General features: G+C 46.3%; 1 protein-coding gene across 4 annotated transcripts in view; it reads left to right on the forward strand.

Moving 5' to 3' along the window:
* Positions 1-12471, forward strand: part of SLC12A4 (solute carrier family 12 member 4) — a 1569223-nt gene that overhangs the window by 520567 nt on the left and 1036185 nt on the right. The window lies entirely within an intron of this gene.

Below are 12471 nucleotides of genomic sequence, written 5' to 3' on the forward strand. Positions count from 1 at the left end.
AGCAAAGGAGTGATTGTAGAGATCAGCCAGAGCAGGGGCGAGAGATGCAATCATTTCCTTGATAGTTCTGGAGGAGCAAAGAGTAACCTGTTTAGACGAGACCTTCATGGATTTGACAACTCTGGTGACTTCTTCAGGCGAGACAGGAGTGAAGGAGGGTGAATGGTGGGGGGCAGTCTGGGGAGGGTTGGGGGAATGCGTGACAAGGCTGTTCAGTATGTCCTGGGTTTTGGAAGTGAAGTGAGAAGCGAGTGCATTGCAGAGGGCCTGGGAAGCAGTAGGGGCAGAACATGCTGCGGATGGGTTGGCAAGTTTCCTGCAGAGTTTGAAGAGTTCAGCCGTGGTGTTGGACACATCGGACACTCGTGCCTGAATGTGGGCTCTTTTTTTGGCACAGATGGAGAGTCTGTAGTGTCTCTGGATCAGGCGGCAGCCCGGTTTGTCAGAGGGTGAGCCTGAAGTCTGCCACTTCCGTTCAGCAGCCCTGCAATTACGTTTTTGGTCTGCAAGATTGTAGTCGTACCAAGTGTTACATTTGGAGACAGGTTTCAGGCGGATCCTCATGACTGGGGCAAGGATGTCAAGGGTGTTGGTGATGGACAGATCGAGGTTGCTGAGCACAGAATCAGCGCAAACGTCTGTTTTGGGTGGGCAAGGGGGAATGAAGGTGGAAGAGAAGGCTGCAGCTGACACTCGCTTCATCGGACGGATGTTCGTGAATGAGGTTGGCAGAGCTTTGAGGAGTTGTCACATGGCTATAGGGACCCAAGTGGGAGGTGAGGAAAGAGTGGTCAGACCAGAATAGAGGGGTGGCCACGGGAGAAGAGAGTGAGGGGTTGGAGTGGATGATGGCATCTAGCGTGTGTACAGCAGAATGGGGGAGGGAGGAATGGAGAGGAGCAGGGAGGAGCAGAGGTCCATGTAGATGGTGGTTGCTGTGCAAGGGGAGTCTAGGTGGATGTTGAAGTCATCTAGTAGTAGCAGGTTGGAGGTGGTAGAGAGTAGGGAGAAACAGAAGTCCGCCCACTCATATAGGAAAAGAGAAGAAATAACACAGGCTGATAGATGGTAGCAATGGTCAAGGTAGAGGAAGGAGAGATGACCAATTTTCACACTAGGCTCTCAAAGGACCAATAGGGCTGAGTGGGTAGGATGGTAGAAGGAATCCACTCTTGGAAAATTAAGGCAACTCCACTGCCAGCACGGTGGGGTCGAGGTTTAGAGGTGATTTTATAGCAGTCAGGGAGGAGTGAATCAGAGGAAGCAACTGAGCTGGCATTGAACCAAGTTTCAGTGAGTGCAAGTATGTCCAGGTGTCATGCCTGTGCCACTGGCGCACACATTGGCAACCATCATGGACTATTTGGAACTCCTTTATCTTCATAATACTCTTTGAACAACCCCTGTTCACGCTTTGGTCCCTCATTTCCATTTGCATGACTTTGGTACTTTATTTAATTCAGCTAACTACATGTACCATAATGCACCTTGCTACAGTTATTTCCTGGCTATTCCCATTCATCAGTATTGGAACCACAATCCCCAGAAACCCTAGATTACCTTCAGGTGTGTTGCTCCAGGTTCTGCCAATTAGCCTGCCTCAGTACAGGGAAGGGCTGTATTTAAGCAGCTGCCTGCAGGAGCACAGTCTCTTGCATCTAGAGTTCCCCCAGCCCCTTTTTGCCTTGAGCCACGATTTGTATGCTGTTCCTGTTGCCATATTATCCTGCTTCCGATCCAGTGCCCTTTGCCGGCTCCTCTGGGCTCCCTGCCTTACAGCCTGCTATACTCCTCTTCCTTCAGCCCTGCTCCTCTGGGCTCCCTGCCCTGCTCCTCTGGGCTCCCTGCCTCGCTGCCCTGCTCCTCTGGGCTCCCTGCCTCGCTGCCCTGCTCCTTTCGGCTCGTTCCTTGCTGCCCTGCTCCTCTGGGCTCCCTGCCTTACAGCCTGCTATACTCCTCTTCCTTCAGCCCTGCTCCTCTGGGCTCCCTGCCCTGCTCCTCTGGGCTCCCTGCCTCGCTGCCCTGCTCCTCTGGGCTCCCTGCCTCGCTGCCCTGCTCCTTTCGGCTCGTTCCTTGCTGCCCTGCTCCTCTGGGCTCCCTGCCTTGCAGCCTGCTACACTCCTCTGCCTTCAGCCCTGGTCCTCTAGGCTCCCTGCCTCGCTGCTCTGCTCCTTTGGGCTCGCTCCTTGCTGCCCTGCTCCTCTGGGCTCCCTGCCTCGCTGCCCTGCTCCTTTCGGCTCGTTCCTTGTTGCCCTGCTCCTCTGGGCTCCCTGCCTTGCAGCCTGCTACACTCCTCTGCCTTCAGCCCTGGTCCTATGGGCTCCCTGCCTCGCTGCGCTGCTCTGCTCCTTTGGGCTCGCTCCTTGCTGCCCTGCTCCTCTGGGCTCTCTGTCTGCAGCCTACTACAGCTCTCTGTCCGACTCCTCTGGACTCCCTGCCTTGCAGCCTACTACAGTCCTCTGCAGTCGACAACAGTTTGCCTGCACCTTGTGCCATCCGTTGCTGCAGCCCTGCTTCCTTGTTTGCAGCTCCCCTGTTTCCTGGCTACTGCTCCCTTGCTCGCTTCCTTGTTTGCAACCCCCTGTTCTTGATCCCTGTCCTTCTCTTCCTTGAGTCTTCTGTCCTCCCCTTAGGTTATCCATTTCCGCTAAACTGTTTCCTTCTTTTCCTTCTGCTAGCTTTCTCTTGTCTTTCCAGCCCTGAGTTACTGTTCTACTAGTCAGTGTACAGTTTCTGTTCACCATTCCCTACAGTTAGATACTAGGTGCTGCCCTTCCTTTCTTCCGGATCCTGTTCTGAACCTTGTTCTCTTTGACTTCCTTTTACCTGGATATTTCTGTTCATGTCTTCACGTGTCTTATGTAAATCCTTTGCACAGAGCTTGACTGTTGGTTTCCGGCAGGCATCCTCTGCTCCTTCCCTTGTCGCGTTTTAAGTGTTGTACTTTGTGTCATTGTTTGGTTCCTGCTGGACCCGTACAGGCTTCAGTCTTGTGAAGTACTGTTACCTTGTTCGTGCCTTAGGGTTCAGGTACAGACACCCACTGCTGTTGTTCCCAGCCATGAGCATACAGAGTGGACCCCTGTAATAGCAATATGTGCAGAAGGCTGGAGTTTCAAAGGTCAGTGGAACACTTTCCCATTTCTGCATACACCCCAAAAGGGAATCCAGTTTGTTTGTACCTTTTGTAATCCCTGCCCCTTTTTGTTCACAGCTATTGTTGCCTATTCTTATGCTTCCTGCTTCCTGCTTTGTATGCTTACGTCACCTTACATCAGCACAGCCACCCAAAACCTACCCGGGTGCCCTGTGCCACTCTTGACAGAGTGCCATTCCTGACACCAGGTCAGTGTCTTCAAGAAGAAGGTAGCTGTCATTGGTATGTTTGATGGCTGAGCATGAGTTGAGGGTTGCCAGATGGAGGCGGTCGCTGCCTTTGAAGGTTTTTTGAGGCGTGTCGGGACGTGGGGCATCCCTCTGGAGAGGTTGAGTGGAAGGGGTACAAGCTAGAGGGTTAGGGGAAGGAAGGAAATTGATGAGAGAAGTCAGGAGTCAGTCAAATCGGAGGAGCTTGGCCTGAGGGCCTTGAAACCAGGACTGTTCCAGTGATGTAAACATTGATACAGCAGCGAGAAGAGAAGCCCGCAAGGCGGACTTCCCAATTGGTGCCGCCATTAATTCAAGTTGTAGAATAAGGTGGGAGAGTGGCAGTGAGGTGAGAGGTCCATAGGTCGGGAGATGGGACGGAAAAGAGGATGTCAGTCAAGATTTCTCTGGAGGATGCACTGACCTAGGTGTCTGCAATTGGAAGGCCTGGGTTAGCAACAAGGATGTCTTTTTATGCTTTTTCCATCATGATTTAGTGAGAGGGGAGGATAGGTGATGGTGTAGCAGTTGGAGCAAATGGGGAAGATGGAGAGTGCCCTCTCGGAATGAGGGAGGAAGAGAGAGGTGAGGTGGGGGTGAGTAGGCTACAAAAGCACAGTTCTGAACTGATCCACTTGGCACAGTAGGCCAAATGGGTATTAGGTGTAAGATCAAACAAGTGGGATGGAGGCACAACTAAAAACGATTTTCACACAAACGGGCAGTTTCAGTGCAGGAAGGAGGCACAGCTAAAAACGATTTTCACAGGAAGTGCAGCACAGCAATACAGTAGATGGTGTCAGTGAGAATGGGTCACAGTGAGTGAAGGCAGAATGCAGAGTCACTGAAGAGCATGGGGCATCTGCAAGGTGGATGACTTGGGAGGCAGAGTAAATAGTTCGGAGCCGAGGCAGCCACTAAGTAGCAGTACTCACATAATGGCACGCGTATGGAAGACAGTCAAGAGGACTGTTGAATTTAAATATATCAAAAAGTGGCATTTTCACTGAATATTTCGGAAAGTGGGGCCCTGACAGGGACAGACTGGCCTTAGATGCAGGTCTTCGGTGAATGAGCCGGCTCCCGCCTCCCGGCACTACTGATTGGGTGATGTAGGTACGAGCAGCCAATGGTGGAGAGCAGGCTCTGGCAAAAGGGTAACTACACAACCCTAAATGGGGTCAGCCATCTTGACAAAGGCATGAACAGCAGGGCCAGTGGGGAAATGAAATTAAATGAAAGACCGAGCCCTTTCAAACCATCCACTTCTGTCGGAATGTTCGTATGGCGAAACACGGTCGAGAAGACTCAAAGAACGCAAGTGTGTGTCATTTTCCTTTTTTTGTTGCTCTTGATAGTGCAGGCCAAATGCCAATTTAAAAAAGACGCTTTTCTGAAAAAGATGCAGTGAACTGTGTGCTGCGATGAAAAGTCGCACAATGGCTTACCTTCTTTGTGGGAGCTTGGGGAGTGCAGTAGATGAAGGTTGAAGAGCCCGGAGCGCGAGGATCAGCTGTTCCACGATGTGAAGTGCAGAAGAGAAGGATTCTTTATAAATCAAGACAATGGCCCCTCCGTACGCTGGTTTTCAAATCACATATTATTTTTCAATCCCTTGAGTCATAACCTCACATATAGACATGTTATGAACACTTACATTTGGTTGGTCCATCATTGATTTTAAATCCCATAATACTGCTTTTTCAAAGGTGCAAATGGATGCTAATACCAAAGCATCCAGTGGATAAAAAGTAGACTTGTTAGGATGTGAGGTGGACTGATCCTATTTTGTTGGATTATACTTTTTTATTTTAATCTGCATCAACATAATTCCACAGTTTGACAGACAAAAGTGTTGACATTACATTGGAAATAGGACGATGGTAGAGTGATTCTAAATTGTCAATTATTAGCTCCACCTTTTGGTATTCCGTCTGTGTTCTGAAGACCACTGGTGACCCTTGGTTAGGATGCCTCTGAAAGAAATGGCCTTGTCTTTGCCCTCCTGGGCTTCCTTTGCCTACAAATGTTGACACCCGTTTTGATTGGTGTTCAATTTCAGAATAGGGTTCTTCGGATGGGGATTTACTCCCAGAAGAGTCTGAAAAGGGGACCCATTTGCATGGAGGTGATATCCTTGAAGTGATTTGCCACCCTAACTCTGATTGCTTGTATCTCTTTTAATGGGTATGCAATCTGCTGATCAGTAAGGATAGATTAGGTGCTGTTGAAACTCCTGCATATCCTTCAATTTATTTGTTTACTATCGTCAAATAGTTTAAGTGCAGATTGTCTTTTGGGTTGCTGGGCATCATGTTTTAAAGGAACCTAAGTTCTGCTTGTTTCAGTTCTTTCTTTGTGCAGTCATGATCCTAAGGTCTCGACTACATTTAGCAATTATATAGTTTCTTTTGCATTGCTTATCTAGGAATAAGACCGGTGTGTTGTGAGATCAGAGATGCTGGAATGTTAGCCTTAAGATATTAATGGACAGAATCACTCTTTAATTCAATGCAAAGGCACTTTTTTTTAAAATAAGGTTGGCACTCGAGACATTGCTCCCTTCATTACCTCCTACAATTGGATTAAATAAGGTGAAGCCTTCAATTCTCTATTCTGATCTTGACTGTAACTCAGGGTAAGGACCTCACACATTGTAACCACCCCTTTTATGAATATTAATGTAACATGAACTAGGCATTGATGTTTATCATTGATCATTGATTTTCTCTTCTACAATGGTGCTCTAAATCTCGAGATATTCTTACTAATGATTCCACAAGTATCGAAACACTCTTTATGCCCTTAGAGATCATTAACAGCAATTGTCCCGAAATAATATTTCACATTAAGCATCTCCAAGTTACCTTGATCATACTCATACTGCATGAACAACCATTTATTCCTTGGAGTTATCAGAACAAATGATTCAACGTTTGCGTGGTCAATCTTTTTTTGACACCCCAAGATTTTGTTAATAAAATGAATCCACGTTTAGATTAACAAACCTCACAACATCTAATTCCACAAGTTGCCCACCGTATGTAGATCACTAGGTCCAAAAGGAAACAAGTGTAATTTGTTGGATTTACTCAAATTAATTCTTAATCCATCCTTAATGCAAAATCTATCTATAGTAGAAATCATTTCCTGAAGGGACTTCTTAGGGCCAAGTTCAGTCTGCAAAATATCACCCCATTACTAATTTTCATTGCATATTTGCCGAATTTCTGTTACATCAGTGCTGCTAATGGTTCAGTACCTATCGCTAAAAGTCAGGGAGAGTGGTCATCCTTGATGAGTTCCATTGATTAAGGACAGTGATGCAGATATAGTACCATTCGATTTAACTTTTGTCACTAGCGATTTGTATAGCAGATTGAATCAATTTTCTAAATTCACAGAGAATTTAATTTTAGCGAGTACCGTATAATCTCACTGGAAGAAATCAAATAGTTTTCAGCATCACCTCTGGCAAGTTCATGATCAACATTGATCTTGCCACATTTCTCCATTTGTTAAATATAATCTGCACATTATTTGAAAGGTTTTACTCATCAATACAAACTGTGCCTGAAAGGGATAATGAATAGATGGAACATGTTTCTCGCTTCTATTGCCAATCATTTTGTCATTATTAAGTTGTGATATTAAAATATTAGCTACAGGTCTATAGGAATGATATTTCTTCAAATGTTCATCAGCTTTTGCCAAAATTGAAATCCACGCTTCTTTCAAAGTAGTAATTTCCCTAGGTCAGGGGTCTGCAACCTTTGGCTGCCCGGTTTTGGACTTCAACTCTGAGTCCCAGACAGCCTAGTCCGTTGTGCGGGATCATAAGAGTCCTAGTCCAAAACATGAGCGAGCCATAGGTTGCAGACCCCTGTCCTAGTTTTACAAATGCATGTGGATTCAATTCTATAGGGAGGCCGTGTAAGCCTGGATCCTTTCGTCTTCATGAAATTTCAAGCTCAATCAGTATTTCTAATTCCAATATATCCTCTTCTAATATTCCACAAATATGGGGGGAAATATATTAACCCTATTTGTCCAATTAAACTATCTGGTAACCATTTCACTGTGACTATAGAGACCTATAATAATCCTTGAATACATAATTGACCGTTTTTCCATCATAACATGCATGCCAGTAACCATAGTTATTTCAGAAATCTTAGAAGTACCCTTCTCACGCTTAGTCATGCCAACATCCTACTAGCTGTATCACCTTGCAAATACAACTTATTATCCTAGTAATTTAGTCACATTTACATAGTCTTATCAGCTATTCCATTTCATTCTCCATGCTGTGTATGCAATTTAGTATTTTCTTCATTTCTTAAATTGGGCATTTTCTTGTTTTCCAGTTATTTTATAAAATGTTCTCAAGTGTAGCAAGATGTCTACAGGGCAATATAGTAATTCCATTTTCTACAGATATACAAATCCCACAAACATATCATTTTAGTGCTTCCCAAATCGACTCCCATCTGGGGGTCGAGTCAATATTTTGATCAAAATATATGTCATGCCTGTGCCATGGGCCCACACATTGGCAACCATCATGGACTATTTGTTATTCATTTATCTTCAGAATACTCTTGGAACAACCCCTATTCACACTTTGGTACTTAATTCCCATTTGCGTGACTTTGGTGCCTTCTTATATAACTCAACTAACTACATGTACCACAATGCACCTTGCTACCGCTATCAATTCCTGGCCATTCCCATTCGTCAGCATTGGAACCACAATCCCCAGAAGCCTTAGGGAATCAGTGCTGCTTCCACCATCTCAGGACCAGAGAGGGAGGAGGCAGATTGTATTCAGGTGTGCTGCTCCAGGTGCTGCCAATTAGCCTGCCTCAGTACAGGGCAGGGCGGTATTTAAGCAGCTGCCTGCAGGAGCTCAGTCTCTTGCATCAAGAGTCCTCCCAGCCCCTTTTTGCCTTTTGTCTCGAATTTGTATGCTGTTCCTGCTGCTGCATTTTCCTGCTTTTGTTCCAGTGCTCTTTCTGGGCTTCCTGCCTTGCAGCCTGCTACACCCTGCTGCCTACAGCCCTAGCCTTTTGGGCTCCCTGCCTCACAGCCCTGCTCCTCTGGGCTTCCTGCCTTGCAGCCTGCTACACCCTGCTGCCTACAGCCCTAGCCTTTTGGGCTGCCTGCCTCACAGCCCTGCTCCTCTGGGCTTCCTGTCTTGCAGCCTGCTACACCCTGCTGCCTACAGCCCTAGCCTTTTGGGCTGCCTGCCTCACAGCCCTGCTCCTCTGGGCTTCCTGCCTGCAGCCTGCTACACCCTGCTTCCTACAGCCCTAGCCTTTTGGGCTCACAGCCCTGCTCCTCTGGGCTTCTTGCCTTGCAGCCTGTTACACTCCGCTGCCTACAGCCATAGCCTTCCGGGCTCCCTGCCTCGCTGCTCTGCTCCTCTGAGCTCGCTCCTTGCTGCTCTGTTCCGCTGGGCTCCCTGCCTTGCAGCCTGCTACTCTCTTCTGCTTTCAGCCCTGACCCTTGGGTCTCTCTACCTCTATGCCCTGTTCCTTTGGGTTCGCTCCTTGCTGCCCTACTCCTCTGGGCTCTCTGTCTGCCGCCTACTACAGCTCTCTGTCCTGCTCCTCTGGACTCTCTGCCTAGCAGCCTACTACAGTCCTCTGCAATCCACTACAGTTTTTCTGTACCGTGTACCATTTGGAACTGCAGCCCTGCTTCCTTGTTTGCAGCCCCCCTCTTTCCTGGCTGCTGCTGCCTTGCTCTCTTCCTTGTTTGCAACCCCTTGTTCTTGATCCCTGTCCTTCTCTTCCTTGAATCCTCTGTCCTCCCCTTTAGTTTACCCATTTCTATTGTACTGTTTCTTCCTTTATTCCCTTCTGCTAGATTTCTCTTAGACTTCCTTGTCCCTGGTTATTTCTGTTCTTGTCTCTCTTGTGTCTTATGTTGATCCTTTGTACAGAGCTTGTCTGTTGGTTTCCGGCAGGCAACCTCTGCCCCTTCCCTTGTAGCGTTTTCTGTTTAACAGACACCCACAGCTATTGTTCCCAGCCATGAGCAGACAGAGTGGGCCTCTGTAATAGTATTCCGTGCAGAAGGCTGGAGTTTCCAAAGGTCCGTGGAACACTCATCTGCATACACCCCAAGAGGGAATCCAGTTTGTTTGTATCTTTGTATTTCCTGCCCCTTTCTGTTCACAACTACAGTTGCCTACTTTTATTTATTGATGAGTTTCCTGCTGTGCGTGTACTTATCTGTCACCTTACATCAACACAGCCACCCAAACCCTACCTGGGGGCCCTGTGCCACTCTTGACAGAATGCCATCCTTGACAATATAGTAAAATCTGCTTTTCACAAAATGCCACATTGGTTAGGGCTGCACATTGGAATCCCCAGGGATGTTCAGGCAGTCACTTGTGTTGTATTGAATATGTCCAAAGCAATGATGCATGATTAAATATAGTTCTGACCCCATGATAAACCTCACTATTCCTACTAATTTATGTATTTGTAATAACATCATACATTCTGCTATGAGTCATGTACTGTAGAATAACCACTCTCTGTGCCATGTGTCCTATCTCCAGATAGTTCATGAATTGAACATATATCCTGTACATATATTGTGCCTTTTGTGTCACTTTTCACTGATGTAGCCACCCAATCCAACTGTGTCCAATAAACTATTAAAATCCCCAGCCTACATCAATAACTTTATCAAAGCACGAGATATTTAGTACAATGTGTGTGACATTTCACCAGTCCTAATTAGGATCATAGTAACTGACCAAAATTACATTACCCAACGTATCCTTAACTATCTACCTTGCTCATTGGACGAATGGAAGTCAACTGATAATTGTATGTTTTAGCAATCAAAATGCATACACTAGCATTTACAGTATCTCGCGAGCAGTGTATAGACCCTCCCCTCAGATTTCCCAATGTAATGTTCTCTCACAGGGATAAATGTGTTTCTTGCAAAAACGCCTTCGATCTATTGTCCCTTTGAAAGAATTGTAAAACTCTGCTTCTGGGGAGCAGGTGCAAGTGGATCTAGGTCACCTGGCCTAAGCCCCGCCCACCTGGTACCTTCCTGCCTGCTGCTCTTTTTCACCACTTAGCAAGCACCGCCCACCTGGTGCCTTCCTGCTTCCCGCTCTTTTTCACCACTTAGCAAGCCATGCCCACCTAGTGCCTTCCTGCTTGCCGCTCTGTTTCCCTACTTAAGGAGCCCTCCAGCTTCTTTTCCTTTCCAGATGGGGAGCAGGTGCAAGTGGATCTAGGTCACCTGGCCTAAGCCCCGCCCACATGGTACCTTCCTGCCTGCTGCTCTTTTTCACCACTTAGCAAGCCCCGCTCACCTGGTGCCTTCCTTCACCATCACTGTCTTGTGGCCAATGCTGGATTTGACTTTTATGGACTTCATTCATTCACGGTGCGTCACTCTTTCTCAACTCTCATGCTGGACTTCCTTTGCATCTTGTACTCATGGTGGCCCTGAATCATGCTGATCCCATCTTCATCTTGTATCCTGGCTTGCAACATTATGTGTTACTACTTCTGCAATTGTATTCGCTCTCCACTCTTGCTTCTCCACTCTTTTTGACTGCTTACTCTCTTTTCTCTCCTCCTTTCCCTTCTCCCTTTTCCTCTCTCCTCCCCTTACTTTCTTCTATGCACTTACTCTATCAGAATTGTCCCTGGACCTAATATGATAGCAACCTCGTCTGTTTCCTCTACCCTCCCATTACTGTTTATTTCCTCCCCACCACCCTCCAGCACTATCTGAAATGTCGTCAGGCCTAGTATGATAGTCGCTTGTTTTGTTCCTCCCCTCCCTTTCTGCACCCTTCTCCCTCACCTTTTTGTTTTTCTCCGGCTCTACCAGAAATGTCGTCAGGCCTAGTACGGTAGTCGCCTGTCTGTTTCCATTTCCTTCCCACTCTCCCCCTCCCTCCCTTCCTTATCTATGTCTTAGCTCTTGCACTATCTGAAATGTCGTCAGGCAGAGTACGATAGTTAATTTCACATCCTTACTGTTCATGGCCTGTAAGAATGTGGTTGTATTTTCCCTTGTTCCCTCCCTTGCCTTGAAGCGCTTTGAAACACGTTGTGTATAGGCGCTATATAAATAAACATATCATATCATATCTTAACTACATTATCTTGAGAATGTACATCACATGCTATACATTTCGCCTCCATAATAAGCAAACCTCTACACATGGCAACGTCCTCAGTTTGGTGCAGTTCACAAGTCAACATTCCCTATGAATTAAAAAAAAAAAAAGAAAATGCCCACCCCAAACTCTGGTCACCCCATTCACACCCACCAACATTAGATGTCACATATTTGAACCAACTAAACACTAAGATGCACTTTATTTTTAATTTTTTTGTAGCTCAAAAATGCTCTCGTATTCAAGAAGGAGACTACAAGTTATTGAATTTGTAGTCCATAATGGAACATGCCATATGTTCGCTGAAGCATCTTTACACTCAACAATTACCCAACAGTAATCCCGTCATAGGAATAAAAAGGTGATCAAGCTAGTTACAATTTTTAAACATTTGTTGCTTCACTGATTTTGTCAAAGTGCTCACAGAAACAGTTTGCTACACTGGTGGGAATTTGCCGTGTGCGCCTTCTGATTTTTGGCACTTCTTCTTGCAGTATTTTAAACAGCAGTATTTTAAACAGTAGTACGCTTTCTGCTTAAAGTGAGCCTTCATGGTTGGTTGTGTTTGAGACTGCTTTCTGGATTTAGGGGACTTTCATTTGCCTGAGAATAGCTTTCTATTCAGGGGGCAATAATTCAACTTCCTAGCTACTAGCCAGCCATCCAAACCCACTCGCCACCTCAATTCTATATATACAGACAGCACACCATTTCTTACTTGCCAAGGGTCCAATATCACTAGCGAGTGCACATTTTGTACTTGGTGTTGCACAGTAAAAAATATAACCTGAAGCTTGGTAAAAAAGTAACCGGATCCCCATCAAAATTCCAGCAGACAGATCAGGCTACACAGGGTTCTTCCACACTCCAGTTTTTCTGCAGCAATTCCTGCACTTGGCTTCAGTGGGAAGAAATGGTTCTCTCACTGAGTCTAC

The sequence above is a fragment of the Ambystoma mexicanum genome, chromosome 1q, assembly GCF_040938575.1.
Source record: "Ambystoma mexicanum isolate Mex_15411 chromosome 1q, UKY_AmexF1_1, whole genome shotgun sequence".
In the NCBI taxonomy this organism is placed as follows: Eukaryota; Metazoa; Chordata; class Amphibia; order Caudata; family Ambystomatidae; genus Ambystoma; species Ambystoma mexicanum.